This window comes from Capsicum annuum, chromosome 11 (genome assembly GCF_002878395.1).
Source record: "Capsicum annuum cultivar UCD-10X-F1 chromosome 11, UCD10Xv1.1, whole genome shotgun sequence".
Taxonomy (NCBI): Eukaryota; Viridiplantae; Streptophyta; class Magnoliopsida; order Solanales; family Solanaceae; genus Capsicum; species Capsicum annuum.
In genome coordinates, this window is record NC_061121.1 from 26,694,016 (window position 1) to 26,709,290 (window position 15,275).

Below are 15,275 nucleotides of genomic sequence, written 5' to 3' on the forward strand. Positions count from 1 at the left end.
TTGCTACATCCTTTTGCTGGTATACTTCTAGCTCAACACCCTTCACTCGATCAATATGCATTACTTTAAAATTTTTCTCTATTTTGTCCATGAATTCCTGTAGGTCCTCTTCTACCTTAGCTCCAGAAAGCTTGGGCGGGTTCATTCTTATGAACCGACCCATCCTAGTAACTTCAGAAGTAATACACATAGACCTAGTATCCTCCGACCTCTGAGTCTGTGCAGCTACAAGTTGGCAAGTATTTGAATAGATTATCTGAATTCAGCATTAGAAACCTCTCCTTCACGAAGTGGAGTACGATCGGACCCTGTCTAAGAAGCTCTAGGAGGACTGGTCAGTATAGAAAGTACTCCCGAAGTAGGAACAAGTCATGGGGTATAAGCTTTATTATGAGTCCGCATCCCATGGGTGGGACAGACTTCATCATCCTGAGCATTAATGTTGGTGTGATAGGGAGACATCATTGGTTTTCTGAAGAAAAAAGAGATCATTGATTAGGGGACAGATTAGACTCTGAAGCATGAACTAAATCACAAAGAAGAGGAACATCCTTAAACACCTACTAGCCTTCTGCTTATAAGTGTGGCGTGCTATACACCCATAAATAAGAATCTACTCGACACGATTTCGTAGACACCTTGGGACCATGAACTGTGCTCTGACACCAAGTTTGTCATGAACCAAACTAGGGCCTGGCCGTGATGGACATCCCAAGCCATGAAGGCTCGAAATTCCCTTCTCCTCATGCATAACATTCATATAATAAAAGAAGATGCGAAAATATAATCTTCTATGGAAACATGGTCATTTCTGAATTTAACATGAGTATAGAAACTGTAAATTAGCTAAATCTAATTAACATCAATCTTAGTCTGTGAAATCTCTACTATATGAAAATCTGACAATTTTTTGAAACTGGGAAAAGGCCTAGTAGACCAAAACTAAATTAAGTGACATAATCTGAAAAGACAGACCTTTTGGAATAGAGAAGGCTGACCATTACACAATCTGATCAGCTGCCTGAATTATCGACTGCTTATCTGGACCCCTAGATTAACTCTCAGAACCTGAGAGGTAGGGGGAGAGGGTCAATACAAATGTAATGGTATGCAGAGCATATCCAAAATAATTATTTATAAATCAACATATATGAGAGCGATTTAAAATAGTTCATAAGTATATAATATAGTAAGAATTCACATGGGCATTTTAAAGACTTTGTAAAAACCATCTCAACTCTGAGAAATCTATGTTACTTCTACGTCAGGTGGTATACCCTATAACTCTAAAAAATTCCATGTTCTATATGGAAACTGCCATTAACTCAGCAGCGAAGCCCCCAACCAAAGTGTGCCGCAATGGTCAGAGTCTCTGAATCTACTACGCCACACGACCGTCGCCAACGTACAATAATAATCTACCCGTATCGGAAAAGACAGCTTCAGGCTAAGAGTTGCTTGAACTCGTGCCTCTTTCGGGTAACCACCTAACCCTTTTTAAGCCCCTTTTTAAAACTCTATCAAAACATGCAGTCTCTGAAAACATACTCTAAAAACATGCTCTGAAAACATACTCTATTATGGCATAAATACATATGGTATCGTCATACCATTGACTTGCAAGTCACATCTCTGTGACATTATTAGTCTATAATAAATCTCTGTTTTCAATACACAAGTTCTGGGACCACTATTTTAATAATTCAATTCAAAGAAACTCTTTCTCAAACCTCATGTAAACATATGCCAAGAACTCATCTTTGTCAAGCATTTCAATAGTACAAGGTGGTCATGTAAAAGTTCTCAATTCACATGCAATTCTTTCCCTTAAAAATAAGAAAATATTTATATCAAGAAACACCGTCTTTGCAATTTCAAATCATGGTCAAATGCTATAATATTGCTAAAACATCTTTAATATCAAAAAACCATAATCTTTAATTCAATACACGAGAGGAAGTTCATAATTTATGCTCTCAACTATCTTAAATCTCAAATTCCGTACATATACGTATACATTTAAATCAATTTAGGGAATAGGACCACAATGTCAAAACAATATAACATTAAAACATTCGGAGTACGTAATTTAGAACGTAGATTTAAAAACCCCTTTGAAATTCATGCATAAAAATCTAAAAATCATAATCTAATGGTTTTAAGCCCATGTAGTTTTGTTAGGATAAACCCCACGTTCCTCGATTACGAAGAATAACGGATGATCCTTGAAGCCTACGTATTGAGAATTCCAAATATTCAGTCAATTTTGAAAACCCACGGTTGAATCTTGAGTTTCTTGGAGAAGAAGCATATGAATTAGGGTTTTGATTTTGAGGAAAATCTTGAGAATGCCATATATTCTACTTGTGGAGGTCTTAATCTACTATTTGGACATTTTAAGAGGCTTCAAAAAATTTTAAATTTCCCTTGTTAACTTCTGAACAAAGCTGGAAAAATTAAACTGGGAACCCAATTTTATCGGCCACCGTGACGCGCCACTATCGCGGTGGCTCACTAGAAATTGACGAATGGGAAATTAGGATCCTCCACGATGCGTCACTATCGCGAGGTCTCACTGGAATTTGAAAATTTCTAATTAAACCCTCTCCGCGATGCGCTAAACGCCAGAATAACGATGTTCTATGACTAGCACATAAAATAGCCATAACTTCTTCACTGAGTGTCCGTTGTGGACAAATCTTATATCGACGGAAAGCTTATTCAGTCATCTACGAAATGAAAAGTTGAAATCTAAGGGATTCAATAGAAAAATAAGTATAAATCATTCTATAATCCAATGCTTGATATTTTAGGGGTTAAATTAAGATAAGAAAAATTTTGGGGCATTACAAAACTCATAAGCTTTAATCCAACACAAAAAAGGGAGTTAATAATTTATGCTCTCAAACAATATTCAATCTCAAATCCCATACATATACGTATACATTTAAATCAATTTGTGGGATAGGACCACAAGGTCCTAACAATAGTAACATTAAAACATTTGGAGTACGTAATTTAGAACATAGTTTCCAAAACTCCTTTGAAATTCATGCATAAAATCTTAAAAATCATGCTCTAATGGTTTTAAGACCATATAGTTTTTACGATAAACCACACGTACCTCGAATTAAAAGATTTTGAATGATCTCTATCTTTTGGGATGTTATACGTACGATTGATGGGTGCTTCTTCAAGTCCTAGCAATGGGGATTCCCAATATTGAAGAATTAAGGAAAATCCATGGTAGAATCTTGAGTTATTTGGGTTTTTAGTTTGAAACCCTAGAGAGTGTTTTTCTGAATTTTTGAAGAAAATATGAATAATGTGGCTACTTGAGAGTATAATCCCATGTTTAAGCTGATAAGGGGGTGAAAAATACCCAATATACTATTAATGAGATGGAGTAAAATATAACTGGAAGCCGATTTTATGGGCCACCACGATGGGCCATTATCGTGGTGGCTCACTAGAAATTGACGAATGGGATTCTTAGGGTCACTGTGAAGCCGAGCCATTGCGTTGCCCCACTGGTTGGGACCTAGAACTTTAGTGCGATGCTCCACAATCACGCTAGGCTACTAGAATTTGACAATTTTTAAATAAACTCCCTCCGCGACGCGCCAAGTACCAAAAAGACGGCGTTTTATAACTAGAACTTAATTTAGCCATAAATTCTTGCCCGGGTGTAGGATTTGGGTAAACCTTATATCGACAAAAAGCTCATTCAATTATCCACACCACTAATTGATTAACATCCCATATTTGCATAGGATTTATTTTTTTAGGATTGTTTACGAATAGATATGATGGTTTTTGTTCTAGCCTGAAATGCGGGGTGTTACATTATCTCCCTCTTTGGATCATTCGTACTCGAATGATGGGTAGGAACGTTGAAGCTTAAAGGTATGGAATAGTGCGGACCTAATGTGTCTTCTAAAAAATGATATAACTGATCTGAAACATTTAAACTTCTATCATGAAACTGAATTTTGAGTTGAATTACCTTTATTTTAAGGAGCTGATTCATGCTGAGAGTTTAGGATTTCCCCCAAACCGTTTATGCTCAAATCACACACATTGGATTTGGAAGTGATAAATTAGGTAAGTACGAATCATGAGGCAACAATAGTTAGATCGTACAAAAGTATTACACTTTCTAAGCTAAAATAGCTGGAAAAATTTAATATTATGTGCTGAACTCTTATGAACTGAGTCATGACTAAATAACTAAATCTGAAACATGATGCTTGGACTGAACTGAGTTTGCAACTCACACGGATGGAATAGATTATCTTTTGGGATGGTGATACGCATTGGATTTCAGATAGTAGGACTAGGTGAAAAGTTACAAAAACCATAGTATCTTGTCCGCTTGACTGCTAAACTGAATTATACGGGACACTTATACTTAACTGGAGTATCTCTTCAACCCTCTTTCTAAAGAATTCTAGTAGCGTCAAGGACCAAAGAATCTTTGACATGAGTTACACAAGACATCCAACTAAGGAATCACAACAATGACACTACTCTATAGCATGGAATATAGACATATAACTCATAAATTAGGATAGAATTACCAAACCTTAGGCAATGCAACTTCTTACTTTCGGGATTAGCCACACTTCAAAAATACTCTCTCAACTATACTTTCCCCTTAAACACCATGCTCATTGATTTCACTTATTTTTCTTACATGACCGCTGATATTTCAATCTACTAAAGTCTAAACTGAACTAAATCCCCTCATCATCTTCAAGCCTAACTCAAAATCACAAGATGCACCACATAATACTGTAGTACTAGTCTGAATCATGAATTTAGCACACCCTACATTTCAAAATTTCTCATCTCCTGCATAATTCTTATTGCCACTCCAGCAATCCTCTTCAACTTCATATTAGACATTCACAAACACTCATGGCATCCATCCATAAGTATACAAACATGAAATTCAAGCCTATCTCCATACCCATATATGTACTTCTAAACAACCACTTATAAAGAATCTTTCTCATATTCTCTAATACTTCTATCCATGACAACTTCCCTGCACTATTCAAATAATACACAAAATATTCTCAACTAACTAAGCCACACACAAAATTTCATCTCAAAATTCTTTCAACTTATGGACTTACCTAAAACAAGCACACAATAGTTTTTCCCCAATATAGCACATAAAAATACAACTAAACTTGGCACGTATCAAAGACTCGGCCTCAATCTTACTCCAAAATTACCGCCTTAACTCAAATAAGCACACAACCATCTTTTATCAACAAGAACTATTTACTCTTCCCCATATAAACAACTCTTCATCATCACTATCTTGACCTAAGGAAAAAAGGTCACTGAAAAATTGGAATACCAAAATCCAAAACATGAGGGGAGTACTAAGCATAACTTGATACCCTATCGAGGCGTGACGAATAGAGCACTCATGACATGGACTCATTAAAGAGATCTAATCGTAGGACGTACCTGATATAAATCTGAATTTTCACTGATTGTTAAGAGTATCAAATATGCTCAAAAGTCACGAACTATATGATCTGAATTTTGGAATTCATAACTTACGGAAAGCGATTCTAACTACTAAACAAACTAGGAACTCATCATACTAGGAACTAGGAGAGTACATGATTCCTTATCATAGTCCTGAACATGAGCTATGATCATGAAGCTGAAACACAAAGCATGAGTATGTATCGAAATAACTGAAGTAAACTGCTGAATTAAGAATAGATTGAGCATCGTTCTTTCTCACGGCCAATTCCATAACTTACTGCCACATCTATTAGCATATGAAAACTTGACTTGGTTACTCATTCTATCATCTTCCCCTTAGATTTAAGGCATTACTCTAAGTCTGTGAACCTATATACACTCTGGTATAAACTGAAATCACTTTACTCTAGAGTCTGGGATATAACAATAAACATAAAACTAAACATATCCTGTAAGTCGGTATCTTCATGTATAATAACCAATGCTAATACCTCCTTCTAAGATTCAACTCGTAGGTTTCTATATCTGCAAAAGTCATCATATAACATCTTAAACATTTACCAACTCAGATTCTTCTAACACTAAACATGGATATCTCTAAACCTTTAACGGACCATACAACTTCTGTCATAGTCTACTAGCATCACAACACCAAATTTATATATCTCTACTATGAGAATCAAGATTATGCAAAAAGTCTCAACATCATTAATGATAACTCCATAACTTAGCTATCAAGGACATCACATATTATCCAACTAGTCTTTCTCCACCTAGCAACTCAACGGTACTACTATGTCTACTAGCCATACGCAACATGTAATAGTCTTAGAAAATGATGCAACAACATATCATCTTGGACATACTTCTACATCATACATACAACATCATACTTCATTACAAATCAAATAAACTTAAGCGCTTGCATACACCGTTTAAGCCTATTAGATCACTTCCACAAAACTAGTATCATTAACCAAGAAATAATCACATCCACCTTCATGACATCACTGCTATGCCTCAAAATCTACTACATACCTTCTCACAAGTAGTACTAGTTTACAGCTACCAAAGAAAAGAAAGTCATGGGGTAGAGTCACATAATAGACATGGTCAACCTTAATCTTATATTATAACCCCATACAATCTTATCTACTTATACGACTTTCTCACATCACACTTACTTACCCAAGCGTATATTTAGACTACCTTAAAATTCCACAAACAACCTTGTGTCTATACTTATAACTTACTGGCTAATCTAGGCATTTTCATACTTCGACCAAACAACAACTCAACTTAGCTAATAACTCCTTCTCTACCTTCTACTAAACTAACACACAAGGATGTATTACTTTAATACCAACTCAATCTCATGCCAAAAGATTTGGCTATATATACATTCAATAAATCGCCCTTACCACTTTTGTTGCCATTATACCTCTAAACCCCAGTTCCAACCAACACAAGAACAACAAGTTGCTAGTGGATCGAAATAGGCCTCACACAACTTCACTAGACTTTGAGTTTCAACAACACAATGATAAGAAGATTACAAGAGATACAAACTTGACACACAATAATCAATAATCTAAGAATACATATCTTACTCTATATAAATAAAAAAATCTAAGTCAAACACTTCCCCCACAGACTACCATACAATCCACACATGGTACTAGCTACCACAGTAGTTTATCACTAAAAAGGGGCAAATCATCCTCAAACATGAGTAATTCAACTAAAATATTTATTTACAAACTTCTAACTTTGTGAGTTTACATCACTAACTTCTTGGTCCAACATCACTACCAATAGGTCATGACACCGACATATAACTTTTACTACTACTCGGGTGGAAATACAGTTTCAATATTCTTCTATACATCATCCCCCCTTAAGCATGACATCAGCAACATAAATCTGAAAAGGACTGTATACACTCAATACCGCAGGCTGAAAAGAACGATTTCATCAGAATCAAAGTTCACACTAGAATCAATACACTTTAAGGCACTAACGGACTTTTCACAAGTCCTTTCATAATTTCAAAATCTTATATGGTTCAATCAGAAAGAACCATGTCATTTAGACTCTAAACTTTTGTACTTGAATCACCCTAATAATGAGACATGTTTGAGAATATCAAAGTAAGGAAAGAATTGGAATGATTGTTACTTTCGTATGGGCGACATAATAGTAAAAATTAGAGTATGAAAGAGAAACATTCTTACTCTATTGCACAAACTAGAACATGAAGAAAGAGAGATATTCCTAAGCGCCATATAGCCTCTTGCTTATCGGTATAGCACACTACACACCAATAAATAAGACTCTACCCGATACAATTTCACAGACAACCTGGGACCATGAAACGTGCTCGATACCAAAATTGCCTTGACCCAAACTAGGGCCGGACCGTGACAGACATCCCGAACCATGAAGGCCCGAAGGTCCTACTCTATCTGATCGGGTAATCATACACAATATTCATATCATAAAAGAAAATGCAGAACTATAATCTGAGACGAAAAATTGGTCATTAACTTTGGGTTTCAAGACATAAGAAAGAAAACTGTAATTAAAAATATCTGAATAAGATCTGACTTGGTCTGCAGAATCTCTACTACATCTCAAAACTATTTTGAAAACTGGGCCAAGGCCCTAGTAGACCAATACAAAGAAATAACATAATCTGAAATAACAGGCCTTCTGAAATAAAAAAGGACCATCACTGCATAGATCACTTCTCTCTGGAATACTCTACTGATTAGCCAGACCCTTAGACGGAGCCTCCAAACCTGGGAGGTAGGGGGTCAATATAGATGTACTGGTACGCAGAGCAAATCCAAAATAATAATTTATATTCAACATATATGAGAGCAATTTAAAACAGTTCTTAAACATATCATATAGTAAGAAATCTCATGCGCATTTCTGAAAAACTCTAAAAGAAAATCATCTGAACTCTAAGGCATTCTTTGTTTTACTTCTACACTAGGTGGTATACCCTACAACTCTAATATTTCATGGGCTATATGGAATCTTCCATTAACTCGGTGACCAAGCCCCCAACCCAAGTGTGCCACAAGGGTCGGAGTCTCTGAATCTACTATGCCACAAGGCCGTCACCAGCGTACAATAATAATATACCCGTATCATCAAATACGGTTTTAGACTAAGAGTTACTTGAACTTAAGCCTTCTTTGGGTAACCACCTAACCATCTTTATTCCCACTTTTAACTCTTCAAAACATACATTATCTGAAAACATACTCCGAAAACATACTCTATTATAGCATACATACTTATGGTATCGTCATACCATTGACTTGCAAGTCATATCTCTGAGCCATTTATAGCAATTTATCTCTCTATTTTCTAATCAAAAAGTTCAGGACCACCATATCAAGAATTCTTTCAAGAAATTCATGTAAAATCATGCAGTTAATTTTCTTTATCAATGATTCAGTAAACAATGGTGGTCATGTTAAAAGTCCCAATCTCATGCAATTCTTTCACATTAACATCATATAGTTATATGAAGAAACACCTGTCGATAATTTAAAATCATATTCAAGTACAAGGACATTGAGAAAACATCTTTCAAATCATAAAACATGTATTTCAGCTCCTTTCCAACAAAACCATAAGCTTTAATCCAATACAAGAGATTGAGTTCATAATTTATGCTCTCAAACAATCTTAAATCTCAAATCCCAATACATATACGTGTACATGTAAATCAATTTGGGGGATAGGACCATAAGGTCAAAATAATAGTAACATTAAAACATTCGGAGTACATGATTTAGAACATAGTTTCCAAAACCCCTTTGAAATTCATGCATAAAATCTTAAAAATCATGCTCTAATTGTTTTAAGCCCATGTAGTTTCTAGGATAAACCCCACGTATATTAATTTAGAAGCTTTTGAATGATCTTTAGCTTTTGGGATGCTATACGTACGATTGATGGGTTCTTCTTAAAGTCCTAGCAATGGGGATTCGAAATATTGAAGAATTAAGGAAAACCCACGGTTGAATCATAATTTATTTGGGTTTTTAGTTTCAAACCCTAGAGAGTGTTCTTGTGAATTTTTGAAGAAAATATGAATAATCTGACTACTTGAGAGTATAACCCCATGTTTAAGCTGATAAGGGGGTGAAAAATACCCAATTTAACCTTAATGAGACGGAATAAAATATAACTGGGAGCCAATTTTATAGGCCACCACGACGCGCCTCTATCGCGGTGGCTCACTAGAAATTAACGAATGGGATTCTTAGGGTCACTGCAACATGGAGCCAGCACGTTGTCCCACTGGTTGGGACCTGGAACTTCAGCCGGATGCACCATAATTGTGCTAGGCTACTGGAATTTGATAATTGTTAAATAGACTCCCTTCGCAACGCTCTAAGCACCAAAATAATAGTATTTTATGATGAGGATCTTATATCGGATTTTAGCAAATCTTATATCGACTGAAAGCTCATTCAATTCCCCATACTACTAAATTAATTAACATTCCATATTTGCGTAGCATTTGTTGCTTTTGGATCTTCTATGCATAGAAATGATGGTTTTTGTTCTAGCCCAAAATGTGGGGTGTTACAGTCGATTTGTTGAGGCACCTGCACGACCATCATATTCTAGATTGTCGTAGCATTCAGTTCCTACTCCTACACATATTGGTCCACTTCGTTGGTCTACAACAAATTATTATGCTTCTATGCCCATGACACCTCCATCACAGTACTATCAAAGGACCTTTGGTAGATCCAGGCATCGACCACCATCAGCAGTACCCTGTAGTAGTTGTCACCCATGTTCTTATAGTTTTTCTTGTGGTTCTATTGGGTTGATAGATCTTCATCTTAGAGGCACTCCATCCGGTGCTTCATCTCCACCCACGCCAGTGCATTCACCATCACTTGTTTTGTAGCTCAGAGACAGAGATGATTATTAGTGGTGTTATATTATTCCATATCAAATAGGGTAAGATTTCTAAATATAATAACATTATTTATTTTTCACTTACTATATTACTATGCTCAATAAAATTACTGTTTGATATTATGTTTAAGGTTTAGGCCGGATGTTGGAGTTGGAAAAATTGTGAATAAATACATTTGTCAGCACTTCAATGGCTATTAGACCAGTTGACAAAATGTTCCAGAAAAAGATAGAGACCAAATGTTTAAAGAATTTCATGTAAGGATTTAAATTGTCGACTACTTAACATATTGTTAGAACAAAATATTGAATATTATATTTTTGTTTTTGTTGGAGAAATATTATAGGTAGGATGACATGAATGAATATGCTATAAGGAAGAATTTTTATAGAAGAGCTAGATCCAGATTTAACAGTCTATTGGATTATGCCAGAACCAATAGAGTACGACCAGGGTTTATACTTGAACCCATATGGAAAGAGTATCTTCGCTATTGGAATAGTAAAGAATGCGAATTGTTGAGTGACAAAGGAAAGAAATCCAAGGCATCATCCAAGGGTGGCTCTCTACATACTGCTGGCATAGTTAGTATGATTGATGTGGATGAAAAAATGGTATGTAACTTTTATAATTTTAATTGTTTATTTCTATTTAAATTTTTTGAAGTTATAATAATTTTTTCATATGCAAGAAAAAACTGGGTAGGAATGTAAGACACAATGAGATATTCGAGTAGACCCATGTGAAGAAGAAAAAGAACCCAACTGATGAAGATGTCAGGGTTGAGCCTCGGGTAAAAGCTGCCTATTTAAGAATCAAATTTTGAATTTATGAATATTTTTCTCAAAGTTGATATTATTAAAGTATGTACTTTAATATTTTTTTATTATTAATTTTAACTTTACTTTGAATATAGGACAAATATATACAGCTCATTAATCAGTATCGTAGTACTCAGCCTCCTAAAAGTCAAGGTGATACAATACCTAAACATGTAGAGGAGGATTTATGAAAAGAAACTGTGGGTCCTGCAGTTAGAGGCCAGTACTTTGGATACCAAAGAAAGTATTTTGGCGAGAATGTTAGGTCTTCATTTGGCTGTACATCCTATACCTCATCAGTTGATAGAGAAACCATTGAATCACTAAAAACTATGGTTTCTAAACTCACTGAAGAGCTTGCTGCATAGAGAGAGAGGACGAAGGAGAAGGAGGAGTAAACATTATCACAAATTAGGATGCTGTAGGAGCAGTTCAGCTCCTTTATTCAATTTACAGGTATTCTTTCTCCATGTCTTGGTGATGTAGTTTGGGCTGCAAAAGGTTTAGAACCCCTTGATCATATTAGCAGAGATGAGGAATTAGATCCTGTTGTACAGCTGAGGATGTAGAAGATGAACACAATGATGATGAGTGGTAGTTTTTTTACTTTTGTATGTGTTGTATTTTGGATTTGGACATGAGTTGTAGTTTTTACACTTTGGTATGTTTTATATGTTTTTAGACTTGTATTATATACTGCTTTTTTGAATGGAATGTAGCATATATAATGTATGCTTTTATATTTCGATGGTTGGTGGAATGTAGCATGTATAACCTTTTTTTTTCGAAAAAAAATTACTTGAAAAACTGACTACATATGGTCGGTTTTCTAGAAATTTTTCCCAAAACCGACCACATGTGATCAGTTTTTCAGGAATTTTTTTCCAAAAAACCAACCACATGTGGTCAATTTTTGGAAATTTTTTCTAGAAAAGCAACCACTTGTGATCGGTTTAGTATAATTAATTAATTAATTAATTTTTAAAACTAGTTATTTTTTAAGTGGTAGGTTTTTTTAAAAATTAATTAATTAATTTAAAAAAACCAACCACTTGTGGTCAATTTTTTTAAAATTAAGAAATTAATTTAAAATAAACCGGCCACTTGTGGTCGGTTTTATCACATGATTGGTTTTTAAAAAGCTACCATGCTTTTACCAACCATGCATTTTGGTCGGTTTTGTGGTCAAAAATACAGAAAAACCGACCACATGTCATCGGTTTATATAATACCCCGCATGTTTCTAATCCTGTGATTCATACTTGAGTACATGACTTACCACTATTATCCTAGTGATAGGATAGCTTATGATGCATTAAGAATGTTCATATGAGTCACTTAAGGTAATACAAGCTAAGAGTTTTTGAATCCATCAAGTTTTAGTGTTCGATTTTGCAAGGGTCATCTTTGAACTAGTATAACTCAATGTTAATGAGGTCTTTTGGCTGATTTAGACCCACCAAATTGTAGAGAACCAAATTAGTTTTCCAATGATGCAAATTTCACCTTAATTCAATACCTGAGCAAAAAGTTATGCCCATTTTTGTGAGAGACAGTAAGCATAGGAGATTGGTTAGGCGCCGCCCAACCCAGGCATAGGCGATCACTTGGATGCCGCCTAAGCCAATTCTAGGTGTCAAAAACACTCAGTCTTGAGTTATTTTAAAGGTAATTAAGTCTTTAAATACTCCTTACACGTCCCTAAACTTAACCCCACAAAATATATATCTTCTAAATATATTACAACCCTATTTTCATCTCAAATCTCATCATCCAAGAGCACTAAAGGAGAAAAACAACTAGGGTTGCATAATTAAGCTTGAAGATCCGATTTCAAGGAAATTCCTCCGTCAATCATCACGAATCTTCCTTCTAAGGTATGCATAGTATTCATCTATCGATTCAATTCATTCATAGAGTTCAAGAATCAATCTTTAAAATACAAAATCTTGGTTGATTGTGGTGATATGATCATACCCATGTTGATGCTTGATTGTTTTTCCTCTTTTTCATTATAAAGTATGATTTCTATATTGTTGGGTGTTGATGATCATGTTGTTGAGATTGGGTGATTCCCAAGATGAAATCTTTATATGTTTTCGTGAATTCATGATATCATATGAGTTGAAAATATGTAAATTTAGTTGTTCATGATATATAATTTGATGATTTCACCTATGCTTAAGATGTGCATGTGAGGTATTTGATAAAATGCCTAAGGAACTAGAAATCATGCAATATAGCTAAATTGTGACTAAGTGAAGGATTCATGATATGCCCTTACGTTCCAATGACTTCTATGTTGTTAATGTGCCTTGTAAATGTTGTTGGAATACTCATGAACTATTCTTATGAGATTATGCTATGTTTAATTGCAAATTCTACTTATGAAAAAGATGTATGATAACCATGAAATCCACATGAACTTCCATGCTATTGGTATGTGTTGCCAATATGATTATGCAATAAACATGATATTAAGATTGTCCAAGTACTTCCATGTGATATGAAATTCTTTCCATGCAATACATTGTTGTTAACAATGCTTAGTATGAGATCCCTACTTATGATATTATAAATTATGGACTCTACTCTTATGATCAAGTCAGTCATGTGTGTCAGTTTCCTTCAATCGAGTCCTGGGGGTACTTGTACCCAAACACTATAGCTGTATGCCTAGAACCATGTCATGTTTCATGATATCCGAACTCAAGCTATGATTTCATAGACTTCAGTTAGTCATGCGACTTAGGAAAACGTCATGATCTTAGTCAATTGTCAGATATCAATAACATTCTGCTAATCAATGGAATTCAGTAATATCAAGTCAAGTACAGTCAGTTATTCATGTCCAGTCCCTCCAGATGGGAGTAGAGGTTAGCACCGAGCGAACCCAAGGATAAGAACTCACCCGCCAGTTCAGGGTGTGATTTTTACTAGCAATCCTTGTGTTCTACAACTACGTAGCCGGTGTAGGTTGAGACATCTTAACCATGATCTTAGGGTTTATGAGGTGGCTTAACCCGTCAGTTTAGGGTTCCCACCATTCTCATTGAGTACCCGCCAGATAAGGGTCACTCACAGTTGTCCTTACCAATGGTGCGGTATTAATACCCCTCCAGTTGGGGCAAAGATTGGACCCCAGCTTAGCCATAACGGCATACACGGGGCATGTTGGTCAAATACTACCTCCCACAGTTTTAGTAATAGTCTCAGTAAAAGAACTCAGGGCGTTCTTCATATTTTAGTATATACAGGACTGTCAGATACAGTCATCCATGTTATTAGTTTCAGTGTCAGTCTTAGTAAAAGAACTCATATAGTTCTTCAGATTTCAGTATATACAGGACTGTTAGATACAGTCATCCATGTTATCAGTTTCAGTATCAGTCTTAGAAAAGAACTCAGATAGTTCTACAAATTTTAGTATATACAGGATTGTCAGATACAGTCATCCATGTTACCAGTTTCAGTATCTGTCAGGACAGTTATCAGTAAACCATGTATTAGCTTACAAGTCATGCTATCATGTATTCATGGTCCTAGTTTCTATATATGTGTGTTTGCACTCCCACGTTCATATTAGTCTGTAAATGTTGCTCATGCATAAAACCCTTTATGTTCAGCCTACCTTCCTCGTATACTCAGTACTCCAGTTGTACTGATGCATTTGCACTATGGTGCTTTCTTTTCATGTTACACCATAGGTTCCGAGACACGAGCTCCAGCCCAGCAGTAGCGGTAGCATTCCAGTCGCAGAGACACAGTGAGTCATCATTGATTCGAGGATAATATGATCTAATTTATTTATTTATTCTTTAGTTAAGTTTTATGGAGTTAGTTGGAGACATGTTCCTTCAACTGCTTTTTCAGATAGTTTAGAGGCTTTCAGATTTATGTCCAAATTTAGTGGTTTTGGGTATTTTCACCCATATGATTGTATTTATTTAAACCTTATGGCCTTATAGTTCTATGTATTCCGTATT